Here is a 22,068-nt window from a genome sequence, read left to right as displayed (position 1 = left end):
ATATCTTTTAGAACTAGTGTTCCTGGGAGCAGAGTTTCCTCAATATTTATGAAGCCATCAAGGAGACTGGAGTATACATGTGGCAAGCTCATGTCACAAAACTCATGGGTTGGGCACAGCTTCCACTCTGTCAATTTCAGTGTGATCTGAAGCCTTAAATGACACTGATACCTCCCACTCCAACAAAAGATCTGCTGGCCTTTTGTGATACAGCTTTCTACTTTTTGGTCTATCAAGCATTATTTGTCAATGTACTGCTGAGCTTGCTGTAATCTGTGACTGCTTTTAGCACCAAGTTTCTATTAAGAACTTTTGGCTACAGACAGGATTTTCTTCAGTAGGGAATCTACTACTATAAATATTCAGCCAAGAAGTACTTACAACATAGTATAGACCTTGATCCATGAGGGTAAGTAGGTAATAGTAGACCATCTAACCTGGAAAGTGAAAATGAAAGGGTTAGTCACTCAGTCATGTCCGACTCTTTGCAACCCCATGGACTATAGCCCGCCAGACTCCTCTGTCCATGAAATTCTCCAGGCAAGAATACTGGAGTGGGTTGCCATTCCCTTCTCCAGGGAATCTTCCCTACCCAGGGATCAAACCTGGGTCTCCAGCATTGCTGACAGATTCTCTGCTGTCTGAGCCACCAGGGATTAACGGTAACCTGGGATGAAGCAGTTAAATTCAGAGTTGGTATTTCTGAGCAGGAATATAGAACAAAGGTAAATCTGCAACTACATAGCTGTTACATAAGAATCGACTGCAAATTATGTTCATACTTGACTAGGACCCTTAATATCTCTTTCAACTTCTCATTCTCTGATCAGATTAAGAAATAGTGTTTTACGTGTGCATAAACTTTATGGTTTTGTCCTAACATTGCCAGCATATATTTTATAAGCAAGTCAGTTAATATCTTTGGGCCTCAATTCCCTTCTCTGGAACACAAGCATGTTGTAATACAGGATCTCTAAGCTCTCTAATTTTTAAATTCAAATATTCTATTGTTATTCTTTCAAAAATCCCTTCACAGTAAACAGAAATAGAAACCAAACCCCAGGATAGCTAAGTGATTTGTCTATGTTTGGAACAAGATTCCATAAGTAAGATTTTAAAACCAGGTCTTCTGAATCCTTGTCTGTTATCTTGTCCACTATATTTAATATAGTACCACATATATTAAAAACTGTATAAGATATGTTAAACACCTTCACAAGTCTTTCTTTTATAGGTATGTAGTTATATATTTATTTTAAAATTTTATTATTAGCATCACCTTGAAAATACAACTATTTTTTTTTTTAATTCAAAGAAACAAAGATAGGATCCTGCTACCTCCATGAAATTATTTTCACTTATTTGCTTTTCTTTTAACTGTTACTGTCATATGTCAAAGCAAAGTCATATGCATATGGCACATCAAATTTGTATTCATAGTAATTTTCTTACCACTGGCCATATAAACATCAGCTTCTGTGTATGAGATTGGTATCAGTCAATCACATGGACTTGAGGGGGAAAACTGCTATCTCCTATTTATCTCCTCATAGGGAGGCATAACTGGCAAGGAATGAAGACCTAAAATGGTTCTGTAGTTTGCTATGATACCCTTTTCCTTCATATATGATTTTAAAATCTCACAGTTAGGCACTTCCCTGGTGGTTCAGTGGTTAGGACTCTGCACTTCCACAGCTGAGGGTGCAGGTTCCGTTCTTGGTCAAAGAACTGAGATCCCACAGGCCTCATGGCCATGAATGAATAAATAAATAAAATCTCATGGTTAGGAGTCATTCCTCTGGCTTTCATTAGAAAGACAAGGAAACAGGCTTTAGGAAGTCCATGTTGAATGCTGTATCCTAAGATGGGAGAGAAAATCCTGGAGATCTCTTCCAGCTACTTCTTTCATAGAGTTTTCACCTTGGAAGATAGGGAGACTGTGACCCTGAAGAAGTAAACAGCAGGACCAGAAGGTTTCAGTGGAAAGAGGGAGGACCAAGCAGCAACAAACTCACTGTGGCCAGGGAGAGAAGGCTCTGGATGATGGGATCCAGAGCTGACTCCAGGAAGCGGGAAGGAGGTGTCTGTGGGGAATCAATAAAAGCTGGGCTGAGAGGAATGAGAAGACTCCTTGGTCAGCCTGTCAAATTTTTCCCTGCCAGAAAGTTCCTGATGGGAACCACAGGAAACACTATCATAAGCCAAATTAATCATGGAGTATATCAAGGTGAAGGAGCAAAATTTAATGACATTAGCCGCTCACTTCTAAACATGAGCCAAAGCCCAAGGAATAGGATAGGTCAAGCCAGAGGCAGGACTGAAGAAGAATAGTACACAAATCCTCAATTTCAGCTGCAAGCTCTTTAGGCAGGTACACTGTTTACCTGCAGACAGGCAACTTAAGAAAGGAATTTAGTGCTTTAATTTAGGAATGTTTCATCCTTTATATGGAGAAGGCAATGGCGACCCACTCCAGTACTCTTGCCTGGAAAATCCCATGGACGGGGGAGCCTGGTGGGCTGCGGTCCATGGGGTCGCTGAGTCGGACATGACTGAGCGACTTCACTTTCACTTTTCACTTTCATGCATTGGAGAAGGAAATGGCAACCCACTCCAGTGTTCTTGCCTGGAGAATCCCAGAGACAGGGGAGCCTGGTGGGCTGCCGTCTATGGGATGGTGCAGAGTCAGACACAACTGAAGGGACTCAGCAGCAGCAGCATCCTTTATAAGTAGCATATAAGGCATCCCACCAGAACTTTACTCACCAACTGCAGACATCTGAATGTAAAAACTTATGATGGATGATCATCCACTTAAAAATTAAATGTATTGGAATATTAATCACACAAGATAATGTGATATTACAATTCAAATAATTCGTTGTAAAAGTCATAATCAAAGATTATTTGTCTACCTCAAGAAATTGAATTTACTCAGTAAAAGGGCAAAACTCTAACTGGTTGATAATAGTATTCTTGCTGAATTATAATTCATGAGGAAAAATTATATATAATAAATATGAAAATTCTTATCAGTTACTGCATTTATGAAGATAGATCTATTATTAACTCCTCTGGACACATTATTGCTGAAGGAATTCTAATAAAAATTAGTTTATATGTCAAACTTGTTTAGCTTTAGACTTAGAATTAAGAACCTATTTAGATGCAAATATTTAACTGACTTGCATGAACAACAGCTAGAAATTGAATTAACCATATAATATAGTTAAGATAATCAGTGGAGCCAGAGTCATAGATCAGAAAGAAAAGAGAAATGTTAATAATATGGAATAGAATTACATACTCTCGAACTCGATTTGCTAACCTACAGGCATTCACAGACCAGAGCACAAATCCATTTACAGGCCATACTTGCTCATCTTAATAATATTTTATTGACTTACACATTTTCTCCTTTTGTCTGCTTCCTCTTCCTTACACTCCTTGAGATCAAAATTTTAAAAAAAATCTTTTTCTTAAGTATTATGATAAAATATTGTTTTAAAAAAGAAAAATATAAAATCCCTTTATCATTTAACTGCACTAAAATACAGGTGTGTTTATAAACGAAGATGATAAGAGAATACATAAAAGTGAAATAATGGTATTTGAGCAATAAACTTACAGGTTTTTTAATCTTTTCATTATTTGTTTTTGTTTATATTACTTTTACCAAAAAAAAAAAAGGACTTTTTAAAGATTTCTCTTTGCAATTTCCAGGGGTAATTTTTCCCGCTTTGGACAGGTGCTTGACACATGGTAGGTGATCAATGTATTATATTTGATGACTAAGTATACAAAATGGCAACTGCTGGCAGATTTTCTTTAAAGATGCCAAATGATGACACTGGCTATGGTGAAGTAAGGATAAAATAAGCGAGTATTTACTCATCCCAGGGGCTTCTAATTACCTATCCCTGAGACTGTTATTAGTAGTGTCCATATAACTTATTGTCTACTGCGACACTTTGAGAGTGATAAGGGATATATTTATAAATATGCCAGGTTTTCAGATATGACACCTAAGGCACAAGCAACCAAAGAAATAAACTGGACCTCATAAAAATTTAAATGTTTTCTTGTCCAAGAACATCTTGAAATCAAGGATAAGATTTCCTTATCAGGAAAATAAAGAGATAGCTCATAAAACACGAGGAAATATTTATAATCATTTAGTGGTAAGGGTCAAGTATCCAGAATATATAAAGAGCTCTTATAATCAACAATAAAAAGACAAATAACCTAGTCAAAAATAGGTAAATAATTTGAACAGACATCTCTCCAAAAAAGATATACAAAGGGAGATTGAGCACATGAAAATATGTTTAACATGGTCATAAGGGAAATGCAAATCAGAACTATGACATACCACTTCACAGGCACTAGGAGGGCTATAATTTTTTTTTTTTAATGGAAAATAACAGGTGTTGGTGATAAAGTGGAAAAACTGGAACCTCCATACACTGCCAGTAGGAATTTAAAATAGTGCACCTGCTTTGGAAAACAGTTTGTCAGTTTTTCAAAGAATTAAACATAGAGTCACATGATTCAGCAATTCCACTCCTAGGTATATATTCAAAACAATTGAAACATACATTCACACACAAAAAACTGTACTCCAATGTTTATAGCAGCATTATCCACAATTCATAATAGCCAAAAAGAGGAAACAATGCAAATGTCTACCAATTAGATAAATGTATCAACAAAAATATGTCTCCATACAATGGACTATTATTTAGTCAGAAAAAGGAATGAAGTTTTGATACTAAGTTTCACATGCTATGACATGGATGAACCTTCAAAACGAATGAAAGAAGCCATATGTGAAAGGTCAAATATTGCATGATTCCAGTTACGGCTACTGTCCAGAATAGGAAAATCCATATAAATCAAAGATGTGAGGATGAGTGAGGAAAATGTTCTGGAATTAGATAGCGGTGACATACAACCTTAGTGCAATATTGTATGATACAATAATACTGTACCACCCTGTGAATACACTAAACATCATTGAATTAGACACTTGAAAGTGGTAAATTTATGACATATGAACTATATGTCAACAAATAATAAGCAAACAAATGAGAAATCTGGGCCAACAGGGGAACTGGAACTGAATTATGGTCACTGTAAATCAGGCACTCAATGTATTTTCAATATTGAACGATAAATATGTGGAGAAAGTTGTGATTGAAGAAGGTAAGTAGATGCTTTTTTCCCCAGACAGAATGTTTAAGTCTGAATTCTAAAACTTTAAAGCAGAGTCTATACTAATAAGAGGTATTACTTTCAGATCATCTTCATTTTGCTTCATCTCTCCTACACAATATGAAGCCAAAATTTAGTGTTTTCATTGTATATATGTCACCATCTTTTATGTCTTCCAAACAATACTTAGACATAATTAGTGTTTTGGTTGTATGAACATCTCTCTCAGCTTCTTTTGCTTCATCTCCCACAAATAGTAGTCAGTCAAAATTTAGCATCATAATTCCATTCATATTTCTTCTCTTACCTCCCTGAAACTCTTGAGTACCTCTCAGCATCCTATCTCCCTTATATAAAGTCTCTAGTCACTTCTTTTTTATGCTCTATCCCATACAACTTAGCTTGCTTTTTCTCCTACTGATCTCACTTTATCTTCTAAAATACCATTCTGTTGCTAATAAACTTTCCTCTATTTCTAACTTTTCCCTAACAATATTTAAAAAAAATTTTTTTTCTTTTTTGCTATAATGGAAACCTGACGTCCTCCTGACCATGAACTTTCCTGTAAGTGACAGTGATTCTCAAGACCAGGAGATGGACTTGACATTTCCCTGGCTCTCTCATGGTTTTCAAACTATAATTCTTCTTTGCTCCTTCTCTGACATCCTCTTGATACATTATTCTCTTCCCATCCACATCTCTGCCTTTTGCTGATCTTCATATCACATTTGCACAGTGATTAAAGATTTGGGCTCAGGGTCATGGGTATTTTTTGCTGTTCTGAGTCTTATCATTCTGCTGCTGCTGCTGCTGCTAAGTCGCTTCAGTCGTGTCTGACTCTGTGGGACCCCATAGACGGCAGCCCACCAGGCTCCTCAGTCCATGGGATTTTCCAGGCAAGAGTACTGGAGTCGGTTGCCATTGCCTTCTCGGCTTATCATTCTGGGTTACCTTTATTATCCAAATGGGGTACTAGCTTTTAAATTCCTTGACATCTTCCACTGTAGCTGCACATTCCCATGGCCACATTCTAGATTTTATCACTCATAATAACTCTATCTCAGAGAACTCATACAACGACCATTCTCTCACCTTTCCACATCTTTCACTCTCTTTTATAATTCTCCTTCTAAATTTTTAGAAGCATGTCTTCTCGATCACTTCCTTCATCTGTTAATTTTTCATTGATTTTGCTTTTTCCACCCTTGGTTTATGAGGTCAGTTGTTTCAACCACTTTTTTACTAGCATTCCCAGTTCCTTCCACTCCATGACCTTAGTACACTGCATCTCCTCTGCCAATCCCTGAATGTGAATCAACCCAACCATCTGCTTTTTCCAATCTGCTTTTGGACTGCCAAGAAAATTGTGTAATGGTGCTTTCTAATTTGTTGCATTATTTATGATTTTGAGCCTCAGCTAGTTGGCTCACTTACCCATTTCCTGAAGTGGCTACGTCAAACATTCACTATTATCCTCCAGCCACTAAGCCACGCCATCTTCCTCTCTCCCAGATGACTGTGTCTCATGTTTTACAGCTAAAGTAGAGGTCATGGTATCTAAATTCCATGAGAGCTCTTCTTTTCATCCCATACTCAGCAATCTTCTCTTCTTATCTCAAAGATACCCAAAGTTTTCCAGTATTCTAAAAGAATTTCTCTACCAATACTTTCGATATATTTTGTTCCATAATTTTGCTCTATAAATCTCTTCTTCTCTACTTCTTCTTCCTTAAAAACATGCTGATTTTTTGCATCTTACAAGAAAAAAAAATCCTTAATACTGCCTTTCCACAAAACTACGCTCTTCAGTTTCCTTCATACTCAACTTTCTGAGCGTCATCTACATTTAATATATTTTCTTAGTCCCATTCAATCTTTGATATTTGGCTTACATAATTACAAGGAATGTGTTCTTGGTAAGGTTCATAGGGACCTCCCAGCTGTCAATCTAAGTGGCTCATAAAAAATTCTACCTTATTTGACTTCTTTACTGGATTGGCTATTGTTCACTATGATCTACTTAAAGAGAGATTATCTCTTCTCTTGGATTCTATGTCTCTTAGAATTTTTCTGCTGCTTCTCTTCTCACTCTGTTAGCTAGCCTCTTGATGGCATCTCTTAATCTGCCTGTTTCTTAAATACTTAGATTCTTACTGTTTGCTCCTTTCTTCATACTGCACTGCATGCTGTGCTTAGTTGTGTCTGACTCTGCAACCCTATGGACCATAGCCCACCAGGGTCCTCTGTCCATGGGATTTTCCAGGCAAGAATACTGGAGTGGGTTGTCATTTCTTCCTCCAGGGGAACTTCCCAACCCAGGGATCGAACCTGCAGCTCCTGCATTGGCAGGCAGATTCTTTATGACTGAGCTACCTGAGAAGCCCATATATATATATGGCCGCATCAGGTCTTAGTTCTGGCATGCAGTATTTTCATTGCGTCATGTGGGATCTTTTGTTGCAGCACGCAGATTCTCTAGTTGTGGCATGGGGGCTCCAAGGGTGCACAGGCTTCCTTAAGGTTTATCTCTTGACATCTTTTCTACACACTGTCTTAGAAAATATCATCCACTTTGGTGACTTTTTTAAAAAGTGTGTAGTTCCATAGTTTAAGTATACCCACATTGTTGTATGTTTAGAACTTTTTCATCTTGCACAACTGAAATCCTATCCCATTAAACAACTCTCCTTATGCAACAACTTATCCTCCTCCCTGATCCCAGCCCCTGGCAACCACTATCCTACTTTCTGTTTCTATGACTCTTACTGCTTTAGATACCTCATATGAGTGGAATCATACAGTAGTTTTCTTTCTGTGACTGGCTTGTTTCACTTAGCATCATGTCTTCAATGTTTATCCATTTTGCAGCATGTAACAGAATTTCCTTTCTTTTTAAGGCTGAATAGTATTTCACTGTGTGTGTATACCACATTTCGTTTATTCATCCAGTCTTCAAAGATGTATGGGCTGCTTCCATCTCTGGCTACTGTGAATAATGCCGCTATAAACAATGGTGTGCAAATGTCTCTTTGCGACCTTGCTTTCATTTCTTTTGGATGTATGGCTAGAAGAGAGATTGCTAGATCATATGGTAGTAGTATTTTTAATTTTTGAGGAACCATTGCTATTAACTTCAGTGACTTTAACTACCATGTATGCGTAGCTAACTTCCAAATCTACATTCATGCCCCGATCCCTCTGTCTCCTGATATACATAAAGACAGGAACTTACAAAGGAGGGAAACATGATTACCTTTTTATCCACTATGTACAATTGCTTCTAAACAAATTCTTGTTTAAAAAACTATGCCTTTTGAATTCTGAGTGTGTCTAACAAAGAAATTTTAGGAGGGCTAAAGTCCAGTGTTTTTTCTACTGATTATTATGTAATTCATGATGAATTACTATTGTAAGCTTAATGTTAGGCATCTTGCAATGTACTTATCTGCTTCTCATAATGCTTACTACTGTTTTGCACTTACTAGGTAGTATCTGGTTAACTACCTAATCTAAAATAGTAACCAAACTGAGAGAAGTGGCCCAGTACCAAAATACTTGTGTAATTTCTTTCCCCTATTTGTAAATTAAAAAGTGAGGATAAAATATAGAAATTAATATATTATTACTCCTACACATATTTTAGCATAAACACAAATATGTGAGCTATATACTGGATAAACTTTATTCTGAGCATATGACTTCAGTAAGAATCGATCAATAAAATATTTTGAAAAGTTTAGCACACAGCAAATTTACAATGCTACCAAAAAGGAAAAGAGTTAACAACAACAAAAAAAAAAAACATTTTGGAGGGTACGGGCACTCATCATTATCATTTATGAGATGAAGGCAAGAACACTGAATAACATTAAAAATAATATTTTGAAATCCCCTTGAAACAAAAATTAGGCCCAGATTTATAATGGGGGAAAAAAGAGCTTCCCAACACCAAGGTGACTGAGGGCAGAAAGTTTAATCACTGCTTAAGACAATAAGATACTTTTCTGTTTCACTGGTAAATACAGTTTTAAAACTTGCAATAATTTCTGCCAACTTAGAGCCTTGAGAAAATAAGCCACTTTTTTATAGGAAAAAGAAGAAAAGGATATTGTCAACAATGTAAAAGGAATGCAGAGTAGCAACAGCTCAAAATGGACTGGCAGACTATGAACACTGGAATCTCCACGGAAACAGAGAGCTATGAGATGGCAAAGGGCTGAGTGAAACGCCTGAAGCCCAGCCTTCAAAACCAAATGAAAACTCATGAGATGCAAGAAGGATTTAGTTATGTTGATGAGTAACACACATACTAGCTGAATTAAAAGAAACAATTATAGCTCAAATGAACACAAACTGAAACTTTTTTTTTTCAGTTTATCTGATTAAAGTTTAACCAACTGCTGATTTATAACACTCAGTTTACAGAGTTCCACAAAATGGTAGAACTGAATGGAATTTCAGAATTTGTCAAGTATAATTCCCTCCCTTATGAGTCCTGAAGGGAGTGAGTTACCTTAGGCTAGTGTAACACACAAGAGTCCATGGAAAAGCTGAGACTACAACAGAAGCCTCCCAGGTCTTGGTTCAGACATATCACCACAAAGGCTATACCATTAGTTCTCAGATGAGAGTTTGCATAAGTCACAGGTAGGGAAAAGTGGTTTAAGATGCACTTTTCAGGCATTTGTTCAGAAATTCTGACTCAGTAAGTCCAAGGTGAGATACAGGAATCCGCATTTTTAACAAGTTTTCCTAGTAATTCTGACTAGGGAGATCCTCAGACTGTACTTTGGTAAACTACTAGTTATTCAGTGGCTCAGACTCTTTGCAACCCCATGTACTGCAGCACACCAGGCTTCCCTGTCCTTCACCATTTCCGGGATTTTGCTCAAACTCATGTCCATTGAGTCTGTGATAGCACCCAACCAACCCATCCTCTGTTGCCCCCTTCTCAGAAATACTAGAAAACTTGACAAATCATGGGTCATTTAGAAATAGACTCTAGTCTCAGGTGCAGACTTCCAGGGACAGTTAATTAACCTAACTGGAAAGGGGGAAAAGTTATTTCTCCTAGGGTCATCATTTGGGACATTTCTTTAAAGACAGAGAGGCTCACAGTGTAGAGGCTTTTCTATTATATAAGTATAATGAATCTGGGTTTATCAGTGAAATGCAGCAGGCTCACATGCAACCAGGGCCTCTAGGAGGAGAAGCTAACCAGTAGAGGTTAAAGGGGAGAAAAGAAGGGGAATAAATTAAAACCCTTGTGTGTGCTTAGCTGCTCAGTCATGTCCGACTCTCTGGGACCCCGTGTTCTGTGGCCTGCCAGGCTCCTCCGTCCTTGGGGATTCTCCAAACAAGAATACTGAAGCAGGTTGCCATGCCCTCCTCCACAGGATCTTCCCAATCCAGGGATCAAACCCAGGTCTCTCGCATTGCAGGCAGATTCTCTACCACATAAGCCACCAGCAAAACCCTTTGCAAACAAAATAACCTCATTCTTGGAATGGACAGATGGATACATAGGTAGTAAAGCAAATACAACAAGATGTCTATTGCACTCTAGGTGGTGGGTACGGGGATGTTAACTGTGTAATAATTTCAAGTTTCCTGTATGTTTGCACCAACTTCCCCAATTCTTGAAACCTGAACTCCAGGAAACTAGTGTTTCCACTTGTCCAACTTTTCCTACCTATCTGTCTAACCTTTCCTTTGCCAATTTTCCTCTTCCTTCTGTTACTATAAATTTGGTTGGAACTCAAATCCTTCGTTGTTCTCTACATCATCTCTCATAGATCTTATCTTCATAATTATATTAAAATGCCAGCGCTCCCTTAACTAGATGAAATCTCTCCCATCTCCAAATTTCCATGGTACTGTTTTAACCTCTCTTCTGGAACCCCTAGTTTCTGTGCTTCGGTTCACTTTCTTAACACACCAGTTCTGTTGTAACATACATAAGGGAACTGCCTTCTCCTTTTTAGTGTGCCTCTTATACTTACCCAAAGAGGCACTCAGTAATATTGGATGATTAAATCTTGTCTATTTATAGGGTTTCAACAATCACTTTTATAAACAAGATTTTACCAAATCTGGTAGACGGTACTACTTTGAAAGCAAAAACTTTAAAAGTTTTGTCACTCAGGGCAGACAGAGTCCAGATTTAAGAGTCTTATTTATAAAAGTGACCATTGAAACCCTATAAATAGACAAGATTTAATCATCCAATATTACTGAGTGCCTCTGTATTCTCTCTGCCCCGAGTGACAAATCTAGTAGACATTTCTACTTTAGGTGCCTGAAACTCAGTGTATTAAAATCTGAATTCATCTTCCTCAGTAACCCATACATGAAATATTAGAGTGATTTCTGATTCCTTTTAGCTCCTTCACAACTAATCAGATGTCCTGAAGTGTATTTTTCTTAAACACCTTTCAGTATCACCAATTTTGTTTATTTCCATGTTCATAGGCACTACCATGTTATAAGTGAAGCCAAATCCCTTTATGCTGGCACTACTCAAAAAAATGAAAACAAAATTAACAATCTGTTTTCCTGCCACAAAATTTCCTCCTCTCTGCAATCCTTATGTTCCCCACCAGTGCATGCTGTGTGCTCAGTTATATCCAACTCTTTGTGACCCTATGGACTGTAGCCCTCCAGGCTCCTCTGCCCATGGAATTTTCCAGGCAAGAATACTCAAGTGGGTTGCCATTTCCTACTCCACGGAAGCTTCCCCACCCAGGGATCCAACCCGGGTCTCCTGCAATAGCAGGTGGATTCTTTACCACTGAGCCACCTGGGAAGCCTATATACCACTGTCAGGACTATTCTCTTAACAATTGACTTGGGATTTCCCTGGTGGTCCACTGGTTAAAACTCTGTGCTTCCACTGCAGGCAGTGTGGGTTTGATCACTGGTCCGGGAACTAAGATCCCAAAAGCCACATGAAGTGGCAAAACAACTGTCTTAATTATGTCACTCTTTAAAAAGGCTTCAGTGACACCTTATTATCCCCACCCCTTGTGCCTATCCTGGAGAAGAGAAAGGCTACCCAGTCCAGTATTCTGGCCTGGAGAATTTCATGGATTGTATGCTCTATGGGGTCACAGAGTCAAACATGACTGAATGACTTTCACTTTACTTGTGCCTATAAAAATTCTACCCATTCTACAAGGGGTGGCTCAGGTTGCCATGCCTGTTTTAACACAGGGATTCACCACTCTAGCTGGAAATATCTTCTCCCTCTGCTGCTATCCTATAGCTCAGAGATAGCACTGTCCAGATACCACTGGTCACACAGTACTTAATACATTTCTGTGTCTATCATGTCCACTGCTAGATGGTAAATTCCTTGGGGTTTTAAGGGTCATATCTTGAACCATCTGTATTTCACATAGCCCCCAGATCCACTGCTGACCTGCACATTCTAAGGATTATAACTTTCAAATAGAGAGCAGCTATCAATGATGCAGTATTATGAAAATGTTAGATTTCCAACACCTGGCTTGAAAAAGGTGAAATATGTATAGGATGAAAAGAGATAAAAGTCATGAAGACTATGTGAATGTAATCAAGATACAAAATAATTTAGGCACTGAGAAAATGCAACTGTGATGATCATATCTACTCATTAAAGAGACTTACCTTGGGGCTGCAAAGTAAAAGAACGCCTAGAGTAGAAAGTGTGTCTCAGTTTATCTGTTAGTACAAAGCTAAGTAAACAATATCTCAAAGTGGGAGCCAAGGATGGCATTTTTGCTAGTATAGTTAGACCTGCCCTAAAAAGACTCCGTACCTCCCCCTCAAAAAAAAAGTCCACAATTACCTTCCCAATCACAATTGTTTATAACAGTATTAGCTAATGGTACTCAGATACTCTTAAAGAGAGTGTGGTACATTCTCTACATAAATTCTTCTTTTCACATTCAGAAAAAAAAAAAAGCTAATGTAATAGGTCAAATTGTATTAAGTTTCTTAAGAGAAAAATGCTAAATAACCCAGGATAAAGAATTCATTCATATGGAGAAGTCCAGTAAAAAGAAGTAGGATCATATTTATCATGAAATTGGCTACTATTTGTGATGATTCCACAGAATTGCTTTATTTTGTAATTAAATATGGACTTCCCTTGTGGCTCAGTTGGTAAAGAATCTGCCTGCAAAGTGGGAGACTTGGATTTGATCCCTGGGTTGGGAAGATCCCCTGGAGAAGGGAAAGGTTACCCACTCCAGTATTCTGGCCTAGAGAATTTCATAGACTATAGTTCATGGGGTTGCAGCATCGGACACAACTGAGCAACTTTCATTTCACTTTGTAATTAAATGTAGAAGGGTCTTAAAGCTTGTCGTATCAAAATTAGTATTTATTAATACAAAAAGACATTTATATTTGATTCATAAAAGGTTTACTTTGAAAAGAACTCAAAAAAAAATTTTTTTTAATTGGCACTTCCTTGGTGGCCCAGTGGTGAAGCTGCCACCTGCCAAAGAGGACACAGGTTCAATCCCTGATTCAGGAGCTAAGACCACACATGCCACAGGGCAAGGAAGTTGCAACTCTAATTGACTTTATTGAGAAATACATGAATCAGGCAGCATCCTACTGAGCAACTAGAGGGGTGCTAGGAGGGGGTATAAAAAATGGAAGCATTTTATAGGAAGAAAGGTGGGGCAAGGTAGCTCTTAGCAAAACAAAAGAAAGAACTACTTTTAGGCTAAAACATCTTTAGGGGGAAGGATTGAAGGATTTTATTATATAGATGGCTTCCTCTTCTTGAGGATAGAGAGTACCCACATGGCAAATTGTGTGTGCCTAGCTGCTCAGTCATGTCTGACTCTTTGTGATTCCACAGACTGTAGCCCACCGGAGTCCTCTGTCCATGGGATTCTCCAGGCAAGAATAATCGAGTGGGTAGCCATTCCCTTCTCCAGGGGATCTTCCCAACCCAGGGATTGAACCCAGGTATCCCATGTTGCAGGAAGATTCTTTATTGTCTGAGCCACCAGGGAAGCCCATGGCAGATTACCACATTGGTACTGATCAGAAAACTCTAGACTGGTTGATTAAGACTACATTTCTGAGAGAACTCTCCTACATTACATTCTGTTGGGAATGTAAGTTGGTTCAGCCACTATGAAAAACAGTATGAAGGTTCCTCAGAAAACTAGAGTAGAATTACTATATGATCCAGCAATTCCACTCCTGGGCATATATCCAGACAAAACTCTAATCCAAAAAGATTCATGCAATCCTATGTTCATAGCAGCACAGGTCACAATAGTCAAGACATGGAAACAACTCAAATGTCCATCGACAGACGAATGGAAAAAAAAGATGTGGTACATTCATACAATGGAATACTGTGTGTGTTGCATGTTAAGTCGCTTCAGTCGCATTCGACTCTTTGCAACCCTATGGACTGTAGCCTGCCAGGCTCCTCTGTCCAAGGAATTTTCCAGGCAAGAATAGTGGAGTGGGTTGCCATGCCCTCTTCCAGGGCATCTTCCCAACCCAGTGATCAAACCCACATCACTTTATATCTCCTGCATTGGCAGGTGGGTTCTTTACCACTAGCTCTGAAATGGAATACTACTTAGGAATATTTAAAAAAAAAAAAAAAGAAAGAAAGAAAGAATGCCATTTGCAGCAATATGTATGCAACTAGAGATTAGTAAGTCAGAGAGAAAGATAAATACCGTATGATATCACTTATATATGGAATCTAAAAATATGACACAAATGAACCTATCTACAAAACAGGAACAGTCTCGTGGACATGGAAAACAGTCGTGTAGTTGACAAGAAGGAGGGGGTCGGGGGGTAGAGTGAGAGATTGGGGTTAGCAGATGTGAGCTATTATATACAGAATGGATAAACAACAAGGTCCTACTGTATAGCACAGAGAATTATATTCCATATCCTATGATAAATCATAATGGGAAAGAATATAAAAATGTATATATATATATATATTTGTATAATTGAATCACTTTGCTATACAGCAGAAATTAACTGCTACAATTGTGAAACAATTTTACAACATTGTAAGTCAACTATTCTTTTTTTTTTTAATAAAAAGACCACATTTCTGGTGAAGGTTGAAACTGAAATTAGGTTAGATCTTAAATCTAGGTTTGGTATCATGGGCTTTAGCACAAGTGACATCATTTTGGGCATGTGGTTTTTCTCTTTAACATCCTGATATAATAAAGCGACAAAATAGAAATAGCAATGCTTACATTTTTGTTGAATCTCAAAAATCTGTTTTAGTTTGTCTTTTTAACTTTTCTGGTATTATCTATTGTATTAAAGAAAGGGGGTGGTGGTATTAAATTTGGTTCCTGCACATTCCAACCACTTTATTCCTTAATGACAAAGAAATCTGTGGGAAATACTGGTAAAACTGAACCAAAATCAAGAGTATTCTAGCCTCTGACATGCTGCTGCTGCTGCTGCTGCTAAGTCGCCCCAGTCGTGTCCGACTCTGTGCGACCCCATAGAGGGCAGCCCACTAGGCTCCTCTGTCCCTGGGATTCTCCAGGCAAGAATACTGAAGAGGGTTGTCATTTCCTTCTCCAATGCATAAAAGTGAAAAGTGAAAGTGAAGTCGCTCAGTCGTGCCCGACTCTTAGCGACCCCATGGACTGGAGCCTACCAGGCTCCTCCATCCATGGGATTTTCCAGGCAAGAGTACTGGAGTGGGGTGCCATTGCCTTCTCCGAGCCCCTGACATGCCTCCATATTAATTCAGGTAACATTGTGAATTATTGAGCATGGACAACACAGTGCTATAGATGAACTGTGGGAGATTTAAAGAAAAACTGTGTATGTGCTCATGTTATATTGTCTCTGTCCAATATTATTTATCCTCTTGTAGTTAGGACATATAAACATAAAAAAAGGTGAAGTACTCAGTCTCCTAATACACATAACAAGTGTCAAGAGTGGAACAACCATAATGCCTAGGGAGATAAAGGCAGGAGAAATGACAGAAGAGACCAACTTGAGCCAGATATTGAATGATGGATTTAGAGGAGAGCAGAAGGCAACTTACCAATTAGCATGATCTAAGAAGGGTATAAAAAGAGCTGTATTGGAGAATTTCTATTGGGGAGTAGAGGGAGAAAGGGTTAAAAAGTCAAGCTGAAGCCAGATTATAAAACTGTAATACCAGCTTTAGAGGTCTGGGCTTCATTCATGTAACAGTGGTTCTGAGATTCCATATACAATAATCACCAGGAGAAGACTAGTGACTAGACAGATATTAACTCCTGAGATTCTAATTCAACAGATTTGGGATGGTCCCAGAAAACTGCATTTGGTAAAATGTTAGATTCCCCAGGTGATTCTTGTACAGGTGGTCCAGTGGCAAACCTTGAAACACTCTACCTGAAGAAAAAAAAGAATCCTTTTCTATCCTACTAGCTTTCAAATTTTAAATCAATTTTCCATAAGTTTGAAAACACCTAACTGCTAGGCCCAGAAGTTTTTTCCTCAGTGTAATCCAATATTTCTTCAGTATTTGGCACTGACCCTGCCACTGTTTACATCTTGAAAACTATCTTGTGTTAACAATGCATTATCTGGTTCTCTCTGTCTCTTCGATCTCTGTACCATTCTCTGGCCTCTCATATGTTGCCTTTACTTTGTTTTCTCAGGATTCTAACTTTGGTCCTCTACATTTTTCCCTTCATGAGTTCATTCACTCCTAGTGAGTAAGGAGAACCTTCATGCCAACTTCAGAAGTTTAGACTTTGTCCTATAGACCAAAAAAAAAAAAAAAAAAAAAAAGTTATAAAAGTTTCTGAACAGTGGAATGTTATACAGAAAGGAATTTTCTAGAAACATTACCTTGGAAATCATCTGCAAAAAGGGATTAGAGGTAGGAGAAATAGGACGGAGGGAGAATAATTAGGAGACTATCAAAATAAACAGACATTTAGAGTCATCACCCAAGTGTGGCTTCAGAATTGAAATGTTAGTTTTCTAGTAGATCTTCCCTTTTAGAAAGTAGTCTTATTTCAATAAATTAATAGGTAAAGTACTTCTAGAAATACTGGTTTCATTATCACGTGAGCTTTAAGAAATAACTACAATGTAACAAATCAGATCCATTGTGTGTGTGTTAGTCACTCAGTCATGCTCCACTCTTTGCAAACCCATGGACTGTAGCCTGCCAGGTTCCTCTGTCCATGGAATTCTCCAGGCCAGAATACTGGAGTCGGTAGCCATTTCCTTCTCTAGGGGATCTTCTCCACCCAGGGACTGAACCTGGGTCTCCTGCATCGCAGGTAGATTCTTTACTTTTTGAGCCACCAGGGAAGCCCAGGTCTTCCATTATGGACTCAATAAATCACTAATACATATATTATTCACAAATTTCATGTCTTCTTTTGACTTGAACTAATGAAGAAATGTGAAAATATTTGCCTTACCTTGTATGAGTATATTCAAGATAAATTCATACTCATTGGTAGTCCATGCCTTATACACAGTATTTTATATAACTGAATACATGAAGTTTTCAAAATGGACAGATAAAACAGTATTTAGAAATGACATTCTATGTGAAGTAATTCAGGCATAGATCAATATCATTTGATATCACTTACATATGTTATCTTAAAAATGACACAAATGAACTTATTCACAAAATATTAACAGACTGAGACATAGACAACAAACTTATGGTTACCAAAAGGGAAAGGCGAAGGAAGGACAAATTAGGAGTTTGGAATTAATAGATATAGATAGAGTGCCTGATGAACTATGGAATGAGGTTCGTGACATTGTACAGAAGACAGGGATCAAGACCAGCCCCATGGAAAAGAAATGCAAAAAAGCAAAATGGCTGTCTGGGGAGGCCTTACAAATAGCTGTGAAAAGAAGAGAAGTGAAAAGCAAAGGAGAAAAGGAAAGATATAAACATCTGAATGCAGAGTTCCAAAGAATAGCAAGAAGAGATACGAAAGCCTTTTTCAGTGATCAATGCAAAGAAATAGAGGAAAACAACAGAATGGGAAAGACTAGAGATCTCTTCAAGAAAATCAGAGATACCAAGGGAACATTTCATGCAAAGATGAGCTCGATAAAGGACAGAAATGGTATGGACCTAACAGAAGCAGAAGATATTACGAAGAGGTGGCAAGAATACACAGAAGAACTGTACAAAAAAGATCTTCATGACCCAGATAATCACGATGGTGTGATCACTGACCTAGAGCCAGACATCCTGGAATGTGAAGTCAAGTGGGCCTTAGGAAGCATCACTACGAACAAAGCTAGTGGAGGTGACAGAATTCCAGCTGAGCCATTCCAAATTCTGAGAGATGATGCTGTGAAAGTGCTGCACTCAATATGCCAGCAAATTTGGAAAACTCAGCAGTGGCCACAGGACTAGAAAAGGTCAGTTTTTATTCCAATCCCAATGAAAGGCAATGCCAAAGAATGCTCAAACTACCGCACAATTGCACTCATCTCACACACTAGTAAAGTAATGCTCAAAATTCTCCAAGCCAGGCTTCAGCAATATGTGAACCGTGAACTTCCTGACGTTCAAGCTGGTTTTAGAAAAGGCAGAGGAACCAGAGATCAAATTGCCAACATCCGCTGGATCATGGAAAAAGCAAGAGAGTTCCAGAAAAACATCTATTTCTGCTTTATTGACTATGCCAAAGCCTTTGACTATGTGGATCACAATAAACTGTGGAAAATTCTGAAAGAGATGGGAATACCAGACCACCTGACCTGCCTCTTGAGAAATCTGTATGCAGGTCAGGAAGCAACAGTTAGAACTGGACATGGAACAACAGACTAGTTCCAAATAGGAAAAGGAGTCCGTCAAGGCTGTATATTGTCACCCTGTTTATTTAACTTCTATGCAGAGTACATCATGAGAAACGCTGGACTGGAAGAAGCACAAGCTGGAACCAAGATTGCCGGGAGAAATATCAGTAACCTCAGATATGCAGATGACACCACCCTTGTGGCAGAAAGTGAAGAGGAACTAAAAAGCCTCTTGATGAAAGTGAAAGTGGAGAGTGAAAAAGTTGGCTTAAAGCTCAACATTCAGAAAACGAAGATCATGGCATCTGGTCCCATCACTTCATGGGAAATAGATGGGGAAACAGTGTCAGACTTTATTTTTGGGGGCTCCAAAATCACTACAGATGGTGACTGCAGCCATGAAATTAAAAGACGCTTACTCCTTGGAAGGAAAGTTATGACCAACCTAGATAGAGTATTCAAAAGCAGAGACATTACTTTGCCAACAAAGGTTCGTCTAGTCAAGGCTATGGTTTTTCCTGTGGTCATGTGTGGATGTGAGAGTTGGACTGTGAAGAAGGCTGAGCACCGAAGAATTGATGCTTTTGAACTGTGGTGTTGGAGAAGACTCCTGAGAGTCCCTTGGACTGCAAGGAGATCCAGCCAGTCCATTCTGAAGGAGATCAGCCCTGGAATTTCTTAGGAAGGAACGATGCTAAAGCTGAAACTCCAGTACTTTGGCCATCTCATGCAAAGAGTGGACTCATTGGAAAAGACTCTGATGCTGGGAGGGATTGGGGCCAAGAGGAGAAAGGGACGACAGAGGATGAGATGGCTAGATGGCATCACTGACTCAATGGATGTGAGTCTCAGTGAACTCCGGGAGTTGGTGATGGACAGGGAGGCCAGGCGTGCTGCGATTCATGGGGTTGCAAAGAGTCGGACACGACTGAGCGCCTGATCTGATCTGATCTGATATATAACAGACAAACAATCAGGTCCTACTGTATAGCACAGGGCACTATACTCTATTTTTTAACTTATAAAGGGAAAAGAATCTGAAAAAAATATATATATACACATATACACTGAATCACTCTGTTATATACTTGAAACTAACACACACTGTAAACAACTATATACTTCAGTTAAAAGAAAAGATACTCTAATTTAAACATTCTAGAATCTTCGAAAAACAGAGACAGAAGACACCTAAATTAGGTGTAACCCTGCAGCCACCTAATTCAGTAAGTAAAACAATTTATTAGCTGTTCTTTCTCAAGTGATCCACACTGGGAGATGCTAAACCTTTATAAAGATCAATTTTAACTCTCACTACAAGAAAAGTCAGGGAGATGGAAATTATTGCTCCCTATTGTATGATCTTGGGAAAATTATTCCAGCATTTTCTTATTTTCCAGAGCACTGTCCTCATTATATATTGTGAAGATAAAACTAGGTATCTGTTGAAGGTTCTTGGAGCATCTTGGGCCAGGAGAGCTAGAGAAAGACACAGTAGTTATTTTCAAATCTACTATTTCTCTTGCTTTTTCTCGCTTGTTCTAGTCTCCTGGGAAATGAAACAAACTTGGGTGTCATCTTCTGCTTAATAACCTTTCATGTAGTTGAAATTGCTATTCTCCACAAGTACCTCAAGCAAATTTTTTTTTTAAAGGAGAACTGCCTGAACTATAAAATAGCAATCTAGGGCTGTGAGTCAGCATTTCACCCACACACATCAAAATGATTTAAAATAGGTAACACATAATCTTTTTGAAAGACATACACTTCTTTGGAGAAATTCTGAGAAAATTGGAGTTTGCAAGTTTATGAATAGTTTATTACATTTCAATAAGTGTATTGTGAATCAATAAAGCAAAAGTTCAGGACAATGAGCTCACTACCAAGCCAATTATTGATCCTCAAGTTCTAAAATAGAATAGTACAGGAAGGATACAGAGAAAATGGGATTTTTTTCTTAAGACACTTTAAGAATCTAAGGAACCCAATCCTAAAGAAATTGTATAAGACACAAAGAATTTTCAACAGCTACTTAAGATATTTATTCAACTCAATTTCTCATCTTTTGATAATTAAGAAACACTATTTCATTTTCACTCTTTAAAATATCTGATTCAAGTCAAAGGAGTTTGCAAAAAATGAATAATACCTTTTATTGATTCATTTGTTCTTTCAACTTCTTATAGATCTTTCTCTCTTGGCTTTGAAAAGCCTACCTTACTGGCTATTTACATCACTGTCTTAGCTTGGGCTGTTAGAACAAAATACCATACACTTACGGTGGCTTAAACAACAGAAATTTATTTTCTTATAGCTCTGCAGGCTAGAAGTTCAAGATCGGGGCACCAGCATGGTCAGTTTCTGGTAAAGGTTCTCTTCCTCGTTTGTAAAAGGCCCCCTTCTCACTGAATCTTCACATGGCCGGAAGAGAAAGGGTGAGTAAAATCTTTGGTGTTTCTTCTTATGAGGACACTAATCCCATTATGAGGGCACCCACTCTCATGATCTATTAACCCTGATTACCTTCCAAAGGCCCCATCTGCAAATACCATTAGGAGACTTGGGAGACTTCAACATATAAATTTTGAGGGTGGAGGACACAAAAATACACTAAAAGAAAAAATGACACTGGGTCCAAGTCACTAAGTCAATAAAACAGAAATAAACAAATCAACTTGTTTTCAAGTAATTCCAGTAGAAAGCTTCCCTTTTTATTCCTATTATATAGCAATCTAAATCAACAAGAAAAGAACTTCCTAAAAAAATTATGAACACTAATTTAATTAAACAGTAACTTTTAAAAACCAAAGACAAACAATATGACACACACTGTTTTGGTAAAAAACTGAGAAACAGAATATTAACCAAGAATATTAAACAAAAACAACTTTTAGTCCCCCATCCCCTGTTCCTATATCAACTAAAGATTCTTAACTTAAAGCACTTGGATATTCTTGGAAAGTAATATTAAAATGTACAATAACATTTCTGCATTACATTTTCATAGTATTAGAAGAATAGTAAATTGCATATTCTTTTATTCAAAATATGGAAATCTGAAATATT

Source organism: Bubalus bubalis, chromosome 20, assembly GCF_019923935.1.
Source record: "Bubalus bubalis isolate 160015118507 breed Murrah chromosome 20, NDDB_SH_1, whole genome shotgun sequence".
In the NCBI taxonomy this organism is placed as follows: Eukaryota; Metazoa; Chordata; class Mammalia; order Artiodactyla; family Bovidae; genus Bubalus; species Bubalus bubalis.
The sequence above is the reverse complement of the archived record's forward strand: the minus strand, read 5'-3'. Positions refer to the sequence as shown.